Source organism: Tupaia chinensis, unplaced genomic scaffold, assembly GCF_000334495.1.
Source record: "Tupaia chinensis unplaced genomic scaffold, TupChi_1.0 Scaffold000451_2, whole genome shotgun sequence".
Taxonomy (NCBI): Eukaryota; Metazoa; Chordata; class Mammalia; order Scandentia; family Tupaiidae; genus Tupaia; species Tupaia belangeri.
The window spans coordinates 1,945,371-1,957,837 of record NW_006159958.1 but is presented as its reverse complement, the minus strand read 5'-3'; the positions used below and the strand labels follow the sequence as shown (position 1 = coordinate 1,957,837).

General features: G+C 38.9%; 1 pseudogene; it reads right to left on the bottom strand.

Annotated features, from left to right (window-relative positions):
* Positions 1-228: 228 nt before the first annotated feature.
* LOC102488563 (protein DEK-like) lies at positions 229-10,479 on the bottom strand (annotated as a pseudogene).
* Between the last annotated feature and the right edge of the window lie 1,988 nt (positions 10,480-12,467).

The window sequence follows — 12,467 nt, the reverse complement described above, 5'->3', positions numbered from 1 at the left end:
CCAGGGGGGATGGTCACGCCGCAATCCCTTCTCCTCCATTCTCCTCTTGGGATCTTGGGCACGCACGCACACGCGCCCAGCGTGAGTTTTAAGCCACCGGGTCCGGGACATGAACCGCGGTTGACTACGTGGGAGTCCAGCGACATAGCCATTACGCTAACTGCTGGTTCCCTTCTTTCCTATTTTTAAAACCTGATTGTTCTATGAAGGAGTCTCAACTCCAAGTAGTTATGCTGAGTCTTTATCCATCTTCCATGTGAGCCAGGAATAGACAGAACCGGTGAGGAAAGGCCGCAACTGAATGAGGCTCCCCAGTTCCATGGCAGGGGCCTGTGGACACTCTTGGGGAAAGTCATCGAATTGCTTCCGGTCCATGAGACTATGACTCTGTTCTCGCCTTTTCTTTTTCCTTGAATAGAGTGCTGGAAATAGTCAAGCACAAAACACAGCATAGTGGACAAAGAAAATGATGTTGATGTTCATGAAAAATTCAATTCTAATTACACCTCTGGGAGCCAGTGGGAGTCATGAAATAATGTGCTTCATATGTTCGTTCATCTTGTTAATAGATGTCAGCTATGGGGTACTTCTTTTCCATACCACTTACAAAGCCTCTGACAAACAGAAGTTGTTTGCGTCAGTTCACAAAATTATAAGATATGAAGGACATTATGCTAATGTTTGGGGATGATTTTCATTTAGTATCTGGTCACGAGAATGCCTTTCCTCTTGTCAGTGCAATATTCCAGCAAATGCCATTGTCATCGTAGCAAGAATTTTCAAAAATGTGTGCACTAACTTTGGCTTGGGCATGAGAAATACTTTTTGCTGTCATTTGAAAGTCATTATTTGTAAAAATTTTATTTAGGAAATGGTTTTTAGATTTCATTTCTGACTCTTTGTTTAGGATAGCTCCTAGATTATAATTGTATGGACTGCCTGACATACACAAAGTTATGAATTTTGACCCATTTGAGAGGGGCAGGAGCCCAAAGTAAGTTTGCTGTTGACAAAGACAGAATCAGATACGCTGTTTCCAACATGACAGCCAGTTTTCCAAGAGCGAATGAGCAGTTAGATGAGCTTTTCACAAAAAAAAAAAGTGAAAAGAGGGAGATAGCCGATGATTCAGTGATAAAACACTGTACTTTATGTGGTTGGCCAGGTGGGGGAAGTTCTCAAGTTTGTGTCTGGAGATTTCCCTCAGAACACGTGCCTGTGGTCTGGGGTTGGCTGAGGCTGGGGGTCAACTGCAGCATTAGGACCCTGTTGGGAGTGTCATCTCTCTGTCTATCTCTCTCCATGTCTCTTCTGCTCTTGCAAGAAATAAACTTTTGGGGATAAAGGAAAACTAGTTAGTCCCTTTGTTAGAAGAACAGTGTTCTAGTCTGTTCTGTTGCTCATAACAGAATATACCTGGCCTTGTTAAAGGAGGTTAAATGTTTAAGGAAGTTAAAGGTTAAAGGAGCCAGCTCCCACATGGCTGACCATGAAGTTCAAATCCTGCCCCCAGTTGTTTGAAAAATATATCAGGAATGTGTGTATATGTGCCCAAATCCCAACAAGATGGAGAAATAGAAGAGATTTCAGTGTGGCCATATCCCACTGGGGGTATTTTCTCCCTTTCTTTGTCTCTCTGTCTCTCCCTGGTGAGTGCACATGCTCTCTGGAGATTAAAAAGAAGGCGGGGGGAGGGGAATAAAATACCCGAGTCTGGGTCATTTAAAAGAATATAGGTTTATCGAGCTCATGGTTTGAAGGTCCATGGTCCAGGGGAGAAATCTGGTGAGGGTCTTCTGGCTACATCACAACATGGCAGAAGGTAGGAGAGTGTGCATTCTGTGTCCACGTGTCCCTGTCTTAGTCCCTCGCCTTATAAACCCACCAGGAGTCAATCATAAGGGTCAGCCCTGATGACCTTAATCCTAATCTCCTTCCAAAGGCCCCACCTTTCAACATCATAGTCTGGTTAAGCTTTTACCTTCTTAATCCATCAAAACCAAATTTCAATGAATGCATTTAGGGGGACAGTGGAACCATAGCAAACAGAGAATAGGCAAGCAAGGTTCTTTGGCCTGAAATCAAGTTCAGAAACTAAATCTTGTTGTTGTTGTTGTTCTCTCTTCTTTTTATTTTATTTTTTTAAAATTTATTTATTTTACATTCATTCACTGAACATCCTCACAGCATGGAAAATGCAATTTCCTATTGAGAATACATTGTATATTGGCTTAATCATACATGTTACCATCAACAAATAATTTTTCATTTCTTGTTTCTTATATATTTTCTCATTTTCTTTTCTTTTTTGATTCTCTATTTCTCATGTTCTGCCATTTCCCACCCTCCTTCCACACTGTCTCTGATATCTACAGTTATTTTCCTTTCTTCCCCCCCCACATTTTATTGATTCACAAAATATCTTAGTTAATCTAAATACTTTCAATAGCAAGTTCAGCTGATATATACACATCTGTGAACACATGTCTGACTTTAGATGTGCAACTGTGAGTAGAATGAAAACACTATAAAATAGCACCTAGTTAAGGCTACATAGCTTACTGTAGTAATTAGTATTTTTTAAATTATTTTTTAATTTCAAAAAAAGCAGTTTTAACTTTAATAAACCAAAATCAAAAACCATTAAGAGAAATTTGTTTAAGACTTAAAGATAGGAAACAGGTTAGGATTGTATTCAAATAGTAGGTACATGAAACTATCATCAGTTCAAAAGAAGACAACAATACTTATATCTGGAAGACAAAGCATAGAAGAAAATCAGTAATGTTTTAGTTAAAAAATCATAAGATTCTATTTTACCAGTTCAGTCTCATGTAATTAATCTCTCTTCTGTTGTGACCTGATCTTTCCATTTAAATTGTGGCAGATAACATTCAACTTCAGACTTGTCCCTACCCTTAAGTTGGTCATTTTCTTGGTTGTTTTTGAATTCTTATTTCTGTGTGTTTGTATTTAGTTTTCCTAGTATAGCACTCTGTTTAAAACTTCTTGGAGAACCAGGCTGGTGTTGGTAAATTCTTTCAGGTTTTGTTTATCTGAGAATGTTTTTGTCTTTTCTTCCCACATGAAAAATAATCTTGGTAGGTATAGTATTATTGGTTGAAATTGTTTATCACAGGACCAGCAGGTGGCATGGTGGTTAAGGTGCTGGACACTCCTACATGGCTGACTACAGTTCAAGTCCCAAACCTGGTGGCTTGCTTTCTCACTTTCTCACTTTCTCACTTCCCCCCCCCTCTCTCTGCCTCTCTGATCAAATTAAAATAAATAAATGAATAAATAAAATTATTTTAAAAAGTTTTTTTTTCACTTCACACTTTGAATATATTTTCCCATTCTTTCCTTGCTTGCATAGTTTCTGATGAGAGGTTCACTGATAGCCTGATGGGATATCCTTTGTAGGTAACTTGATGTTTCTCTCTTGCCAATTTTAGTATCTTGTCTTTGTCTGTGGTTTGGGTCAATCTGGCAATAATGTGCCTTGGAGAAGATCTTCTTAAGTTGATTCTATATGGGTTCCTTTGAATTTATTGGGTCTGGATGTTTGAATGCCTTTCTAGATTTGGAAAGTTTTCTTCTAGGATTTCATGGACTAGATTATCAATGCCCTTATGATTCTCTTCACTTTCTGGGATACCCATTATCTGGATGCTTGGACATTTAATGAGGTCTTTTATGATTCCAGACACATTCTATGATTGTCACATTGTTCACATTTCTAGATCTGTGAAGAATGTCTCTGGTATTTTGATTGAATTACATTAAACATGTAGATTAATTTGGGTAGAATTTTCATTTCGATTATGTTAATTCTTCCAATCCAGGAACATGAAATGTCCTTTCACTTTTTAATGTCCTTTTCAATGTCTTTTAAAAGACTTTCACAGTTTTCTTTGTAAAGATCTTCGACTTCCTTAGTTAGGTTTACCCCTAGGTATCTTACACATTTTTTTGGCTATGGTAAAAGAGATTCCTTTCTTCAGCTCTACTTCATTTGACTTGTTTGTATATAGAAATGCTATAAATATTTGGATGTTTATTTTGTGGCCTGCCACTTTACTGTATTCATTTGTTACTTTGAGAAGTTCATGGAAACCTTTAGGTCTTCTAATTATACAATCATGTAACCTGCAAATAAAGATATTTTCAACTTTCTTTGCCTATTTATATTGTTCTCTTTTTTGATTGCATTGGCTAAGGCTTCCAGCACTATATTTAAAAAGTAGTGGAGAAAGTGGGCAGCCTTGTCTAGTACCAGGTTTTAGTGGAAAAGCTTTGAGCTTTTCTGTATTCAGTATTCTGTTATCCATAGGTTTTTAATATATGGCTTTTATTATGTTTAAAAATTACCCTTCTATACCAATCTTACTGAGAGTCTTGATCATGAAAGAATATTGTGTATTATCGAACACTTTTTCTGCATCAATTAAAATGATCATATGTTTTTTATCTTTCTTTCTGTTAATATGGTGTGTTATATTTATGGTCATGCATATGTTTAACCACCCTTACATCCCTGGGATAAAGCCTACCTGGTCATGATGAATAATCTTTTTTATATGTTGCTGGATATGATTTGCAAGTATCTTTTTAAGAATTTTTGCACCTATATTCATCAGAGATATTGGTCTGTATTTTTTATTTTTTGTCATGTCCTTATCTATTTTGGGAATGAAGATGATGGAGACTTCATAAAATGAATTTGTAAGGTTTCCTTCCATTTGGATCTTTAGAAATAATTCGAGTAGGATGTGGGTTAATTTTTCCTTAAAAGTTTTGTAGAATTCTAAAGTGAAGCTATCTGGTAATGAACTTTTCTTTGCCGGGTGGTTATTTATTACTGATTCAATCTCATGGCTTGTTATGGGTCTATTTAGCTTTTCTGTGTCCTCCTGATTTACTCTTGGTAGATTATATGCATCCAGGAATTTGCCCATTTCCTCCATGTTTCTTTGTATTCTCTAATGATGTTTGTATTTCTACTATGTTTGTTGTAACGCTGCCTGTTTCATCACATATTTGATTTATCTGGTTTCTTTCTTTCTTCTTCTTTATCAGTCTATCTATGGTGTGTCAATCTTGTTAATCTTTTCAAAGAAACAGCTTTTGCTTTCATTTATTTTCTGTATAGTCCATTTATTTTCTATTTCATTTATTTTTACCCAAATCCTTATGATTTCTTTTTGCCTGGCATTTTGTTGTTGTTTTTCCAATTCCCTGAGGCATGATGTTAGGTTGTTTATTTGCCATCTTTCCATCTTTTTCTTATGTGCACTAATTGCTATGAATTTGCCTCTTATGACTGCTTTTGCCATGTCCCATAGAATATGGAAACTCGTGTACTCATTATCATTTGTTTCCATAAAATGTTTTATTTCAGACTTTATTTCTTCAGTAGTTAAAAAGTCGTTCAGAAGTAGGTTGTTTAGTTTCCATGTGTTTGTGTATTTCTGAGGTTATTTCTTGAAATTAATAGCAAGTTTAATTCCATCATGGTCAGAGGAGATGTTAGATATAGTTTCTATGCCTTTAAATCTGTAAAGGCTTGCTTTGTGTCCTATCATATGGTCATTCTTTGCAAAGGTTCCATGCCGGGGTGAGAAAAATGTATATTTTCTGGTCTTAGGGTGGAAAGTTCTATAGATGTCTGTTCGACCTATTTGTTTTATAGTATCATTTAGGTCCTGTATCTCTCTATTTATTTGTTTGTCTAGAAGATATGTCTAAAGGAGATAATGGGGTGTTGAAATCCTCAAGAATTATAGTGTTGTACCCTATCTCTCCTTTTAGCTCTAGCAGTCTTTCCTTCACATATTTAGGTGCTCCTAAATTGAATGCATAGATATTTATAAGCGTTAATATTGCTGAATTCATCCATTTACTATTATATAGTGCTCTTCTTTGTCTCTTCTTAAGGTCTTTGTTTTGAAGCCTATTTTGTCTGAAATCAGTATTACAACTCCAGTCATTTTGTTTTCCATTTGTGTGGAATATCTTTTTCTAGCCCATCACTTTTAGTCTATTTATGTCTTTATCCATAAGGTGTATTTCTTGTATGCAACAGATAGAGGGTCTGTTTTTGTTGTTGTTGTTGTTTATTTGTTTGTTTGTCTTGTTTTATTTTCCATTCAGTCTGTGTCTCTTAATTGGAGAATTTAGTCCATTAACATTCAATGTTATTATCGATATTTCCAGACCTGTTCTTATCATTAAGTGAGCCATTTTCTTTCTTTCTTTCTTTCTTTCTCCTTCTTTCTTTCTTTCTTTTCTTTCTCTCTTTCTTTCTTTCTTTCTTTCTTTCTTTCTTTCTTTCTTTCTTTCTTTCTTTCTTCTTTTTGCTATAGGGTGTGTGTGCTCACCAGAAAGACAGAGAGAGACAGAGAGACAGAAAGCGAGAAATCCCCCAGGGGTGTGGCCACGCCGTCATCCCTTCTTCTCCCTTCTCCTCTTGGGATCTTGGGCACGCACACACACATGCCCGGCGTGAGTTTAAGCTACCGGATCTGGGACATGAACCGTGGTTGACTACATGAAAGTCCAGCAACATAGCCGTTATGCTAACTACTGGTCCCTCTTTTTATTTTATGAGATACCACTGCTTTATGCTATTTTTATTGACAAGGTTTATGTGAACAAATTAGACACTTATCAAAGGCCAATTGTCAGTTCTCATTTAGTTGCTTATTCCCTTCAAAAGTATTAAGTGGACTTTTTCCTAAGTGTCTTATATCAAGAAATAAGTCAAATTTGTGAAAACTGCCATTCAATATATATAATTTTTTTTCTTTTTTTGAGAGGTTTGCGCTATAGGGCGCGTGCGCTCGCCAGACAGACAGAGAGAGACATAGAGACAGAAAGCGAGAAATCACCCCCCAGGGGGGATGGTCACGCCGCAATCCCTTCTCCTCCATTCTCCTCTCAGGATCTTGGACACGCACGCACACGTGCTCGCAATATATATAATTTTTATATTTCTGTTCGATATGAATAGTTTTATGCATTCACTTGGTATCAAGTGTCTAATTCTGCCATAAGCCACATGTTTTACTTTGAAAATCAGAGGCATATAATGAACTGATTGCAGTCAGCTTAAAAGACAAAATTAATCTTATTTGGGAGTGGTCTATAGGTTGATCACCTTGATTGGCCAAAATTTAAACACAGCAGCCTGATTCCATAATCCATTACGTTTCTTAAATACTGAAATTTATATTAATGCTTTGGAGAAACACGTTGTGATAGAAACCCACGATTGCCTGCATGTAATCTTCTGGTGTCATACCTGATGTTTTATCTTAATTATGAAGGTGGCCATTTCATACGGACATGTAATAAAAATCAATTCATTTACGATAACCCAAATGTGCTTGTACTCAATCTCACCCTTTCCCAAAGGTTTTGAAGCCGTGATGTGTTGGTTTGTCCTTAATATAAAATTTCTCTGTAGACACTTCACTTGCAGAGCTAACACTAACACTACATACATACTGATGACACATTCAACACAGAGCTGAGGACTGCTCCAGTATCCTATCACCGGACTCTGCCTTTCTCTGCTCCTTCACCCCGCCTGGCGGAACACTGACATTTGACATCCCACACCTGCTTGTGTGAGTTTAAAAAGTGATTCTGCACAAAACAAATAAAAAAAAAACTTTACGTACAGCAAATTGGTTTTTTTCTTTTTTCTTTTTCTTTTTGGAGAGATTTTTGCTATAGGGCGTTTGCACTCACCCGAAAGACAGAGAGATAGAAAGAGAGAAATAAGCCCCCAGGGGGGATGGCCATGCTGCAATCCCTTCTCCATTCTCCTCTCAGTATCTTGGGCATGCACACACACGCACCCAGCGTGAGTTTAAGCCACCAGGTCCAGGACTCAAACCACAGTAGACTACATGGGAGTCCAGTGACATAACCATTACCCTAACTTCTGGTCCCAACGAATTCGTTTTTAAAATACAAAAATAGTATCTTTCACTTTTGTCATGCTGACAATTCAACACATACATACATGTAAGAGGAAAGTTCCAATTTAGTTGTCTGGACAGCTGTAGCCAGTGTATTTTTGATATACTGAACATTGTCACTGACAGGAGAGATATGTATGCAAAATATTTCATATACTAAATGCTGCAATAGTCTATGCACGTATAAATGCTAACCACAATACTTTTTATTCTATTTGATTAAAAGTATGTCTTAAGAAAGCTATTATTGGGACCAGCAGTTAGCGTAATGGCTATGTCGCTGGACTCCCATGTAGTTGACCACTGTTCGAGTCCTGGACCCGGTGGCTTAAACTCACACTGGGCACGTGTGCGTGCGTGCCCAAGATCCCGAGAGGAGAATGGAGGAGAAGGGATTGTGGTGTGGCCATCCCCCCCGGGGGGTGATTTCTCGCTTTCTGTCTCTCTGTCTCTCTCTGTCTGTCTGGCGAGCGCATGCACCCTATAGCAAAAATCTCTTAAAAAAAAAAAAAGAAAGCTATTATTAAGTGCACTAAAAACCACAATAGTTCAAGAATCTATGACCTTAAATAAAGAAATGCAAAATGTACAAACTACAACTATAAAGCAAGGGACAATCACTGCCATGCAAGAGTTTAAATTAAAAACTGCATAGAAATGCAATTTAAAACAACAAACTCAAATTTGTGTAACACTCAAGATAAAAACGTCAGCAGTAAGGTCTACCAACACAATGTTTAACGAGGATTTAGAAAAGGAAATATATTCTCTTTGCTGGTATAATGGTATAGATCGGATCTTCAAATCTATGGAAACAAGTCATCAGTCTCTGTCCTCTATCTCAGGAAATGAGCTCTTTGGGACCAGCAGTTAGCATAATGGCTATGTTGCTGAACTCCCATGTGGTCGACCGCAGTTCGCGTCCCAGACCTGGTGGCTTAAAACTCATGCCGGGCGCATGTGCATGCGTGCCCAAGATCCTGAGAGAGAATAGAGGAGAAGGGATTGTGGCGTGGCCATCCCCCCTAGGGGGTGATTTCTCGCTTTCTGTCTCTCTGTCTCTCTCTGTCTGTGTGGCGAGCGCACGCGCCCTATAGCAAAACATCTCCAAAAAATAAAAAAAAAAAGAAAAAAAAAAGAAATGAGCTCTTTAACAGTTGTTTTTATGAACTCTTTTCTTTCAGTTAAATCATAAGCAGGATAATTTTCATCTGCTTCATTGTGACTTCCTCTAGGTTAGCATCAGCCAATAATTTTGCTGTTTCCTTTAACTCTTCATCTGTAGGTGGTTTCTTCAACTTTTAATTAAAGGCTCATCATCTGAACTATCCTTGGATTCACTGTCTTTTTTGAGAACTGTTTTGATTCTTCTGGGTGGTAGTGCTATCAACTTTCTTAACATGAACACTTTTTACGGACTTTTTATTTTTAGAAGTTGCTTTCTGTTTGGGATTTTCTCTTTTAGATGTCTTTTTTGGCGGCTCCTCTTCGCTTTCTTTATCTTCATCATCTGAAGACTCTTCCTTGATTTTCTTTTGGTCATCATACTACTAGATTCATCTGACAATTTCAGGACAACTGGTTCGCTTAGCCTTCCTTGCCATTCCAGAACTGTTCTGTTCCTTTTTACTGCCTTTGCTAGAGGATTTTTTAGATTTTGGCAATGGTTTACCAGAAGGCTTTGGAGGCATTAAGAAATTCAAGATCCTCTTCACTAGTTCACTATTTACACCCGATATCTCCAAATCTAGAACCTCACAGATGCTCTTTAACATGGCATTTCTAAATTTTTTCAGCATTTCTTCCTTCCTTCTTTTTATATAGGATACTTCCTTTTTCAAATGGAAAGCCACTGAACTGACCCACACTCTTCTTTAATGAGGATACTGCACCTGGTCTGTTGTAAAGCAGTTTGTTTATGGGACCAGCAGTTAGTGTAAAGGCTATGTCGCTGGACTCCCACGTAGTCGACCATGGTTCGAGTCCCGGACCTGGTGGCTTAAACTCACGCCGAGTGCGTGTGTGTGCGTGCCCAAGATCCAGAGAGGAGAATGGAGGAGAAGGAATTGTGGCGTGGCCATCCCCCCTGGGGGGTGATTTCCTACTTTCTGTTTCTCTGTCTCTCTCTGTCTGTCTGGCGAGTGCACGCGCCCTATAGCAAAAACCTCTCCAAAAAAAGAAAAAATAAAAGCAGTTTAGATTTCTAAATTCATCTATTTTCTTCTTACTCAGAAAGAAATGTATCCCTTCAATCTCACAAAATTTCTAACCTATGGGGGGGCGGGTGAGCATTGCCTATTAAGGATACTACTTTGAAGGCTTCATTATGTAATTCAAAGATCCAAAGCAGAAGCTTTTAACAGTATGTCTGCTCAGTAGGGGAGCCTTTTAAGAATTTGTCTGGTGTACTAACTGGGATCCTGTCCACACTTCTGGCTAGGGAGGAAGAGGTGATGTCACAGTGAAGCTGCACGGTCATTACCACCTTCATGCTTCTTGTCTAGGAAGGTTGGGTTAAGATTCCTCATCTGTAAAATAACCCAGAGAGACTCTTTTAATTTGAGGAAATCCAAAGCTTGTCTTCTTCTCCAAGAAGAAGATATACTACTCAAATTAGAGACAAGGACAGTGGTGGTGTTGACAGATGTCTGCTTTGGAAAAGGAGTGGCAGGGTCCCTCTTCCAGCAGATGGCACACCCCATGTCCTAAGGCTGGGGGGGGGGCATTTACAAGTTCCACACCAGGGGTTCCCACAGGGACATCTCCATGGCTTCCTTTTCAACATCACTAACTGGAATCCTAAAATTAGCCAATCTAATGTAGACATCTCCTGGAGGGCCCCCAGGATTTTCCAGATGAGACTGCTACACCTTTGATGGAGAATTCCCAGGTAGAGTAGAAAGGAAGAAGTGGTGATAAAAGAAAGATATCCTGAGAGCTTGAAGGACCAATAGAAGAAACCATGAGCAACCTGAAGGAAGAATCCCAGATTCCAGCCTTGAGAACGCGGCCAGTTTAGAAGGGAGGAGGTATCTTGGGTTACAGAGGCAAACCTGTGAAGTTCAGCCAGCAGGCCAGGACAGTGGCCAGGAAGGATGAGAAGAGACGAACAAGGAAACACTGGGTAAGCAGAACTGAACATCGCATAATCTCTACACCTACTTAGGGGCTTGCAGAGGTGAGCACAGTATATTGGTCTCAGCAAAGATGGCGCCCAAAGTGACTGTATGTCTGTACAAAGGAGCAGGGATGTTTCTTGAGCAGAGTGGAAAGAAGGCAGGGATGCACAAGAATCTGCAGATAGGATCTTCTAGAATGGGAGTAGGAGAGTTCTGCATGTGAGGGGAATTTGTCCATTTCCCAAATGCTCTTACCTACATGCTCTCATTAGTGATGCCAACCGCGATTCCTGTGTAGAAAAAAAGGATTAATTTACCTGTATGATAAAGGGCCAAATTTCCCCCTTGTCTTCTAACTTTGCCTTCTTTTTTCCTTTTTTGCTATGTTCTTCCCCTGTATCCTTAACTTTGAGTAAACAATAAGCCATGAGACTTGCAAAAATACTACTGGGAAAACACTATCCTGATAGTATTGGGATTGTACCAACGACCATTAGCAAGAGGCACAAAAACAGCAATGACCTCTGCCCAGGAGTTTTTATTAAAGTTAAAAACTACTATGTGAACTAAAACCACTGGTTCGTGCATTCAGCTTTCCTCTATCCTTTTAAAACCCTGACCCTGCATTAATCTGGGGGTCACTTGTCCTTCTACTGTTATGTCTGGTTTTATTCCTGCCTCCCTTGCTAGACAGGGAGCTCAACTGAATAGTCTTTCATCTTTTTTTAACCTAAATAACTTTCTTTTGATAAACGATACTCAGAAAAATGGGCTTGAAATGTTATCTAAGCTGCCTGTCCCCAAAGCCAATTATAGACCCATGTGTGGTGGTATTAGAGAGGGAGCAGGATCAACCTCTCTCTAAAATTGCATTGAGCTTTGTCTAATGTTGCTTTACCAAGACACTGTTGTATAGGAAAAGAGTTTGGGGATGGGCACTGGAGGAGTTAGAGGGGGCACCAAGGTGATGGCTTGTCCTTCCTGTCTTATAAACCATCTAGAAAGAAAGGAGATGGAGGAGGTGGAGAAGAAGGGAATTTACATACCTTGGGTGTGCAATGAGTGTCAATTTCAGCTCATTAACAAGGACATTCAAAGACTAGAAATTTCTTTGTAGGCCATGACTCTACTTAATTTCTTCTTCTTTTTTTAATCACCAGAGGGTGTGTGTTCTTGCTAGAGACAGAGGAGATAAATAGAGAAAGAGAGAGCAAGAACTCCCACATGGGGCATGGTCAAATCATAGTCTCTTCTCCATTTTGCCATCCTGTTGGGATTTGGGGCACTCATGCACATGTTCTTGGTATGTTTTCCAAGTTGCTGGGGCCGGGATTCAAACCACAGTTGGTCATGTGGGATC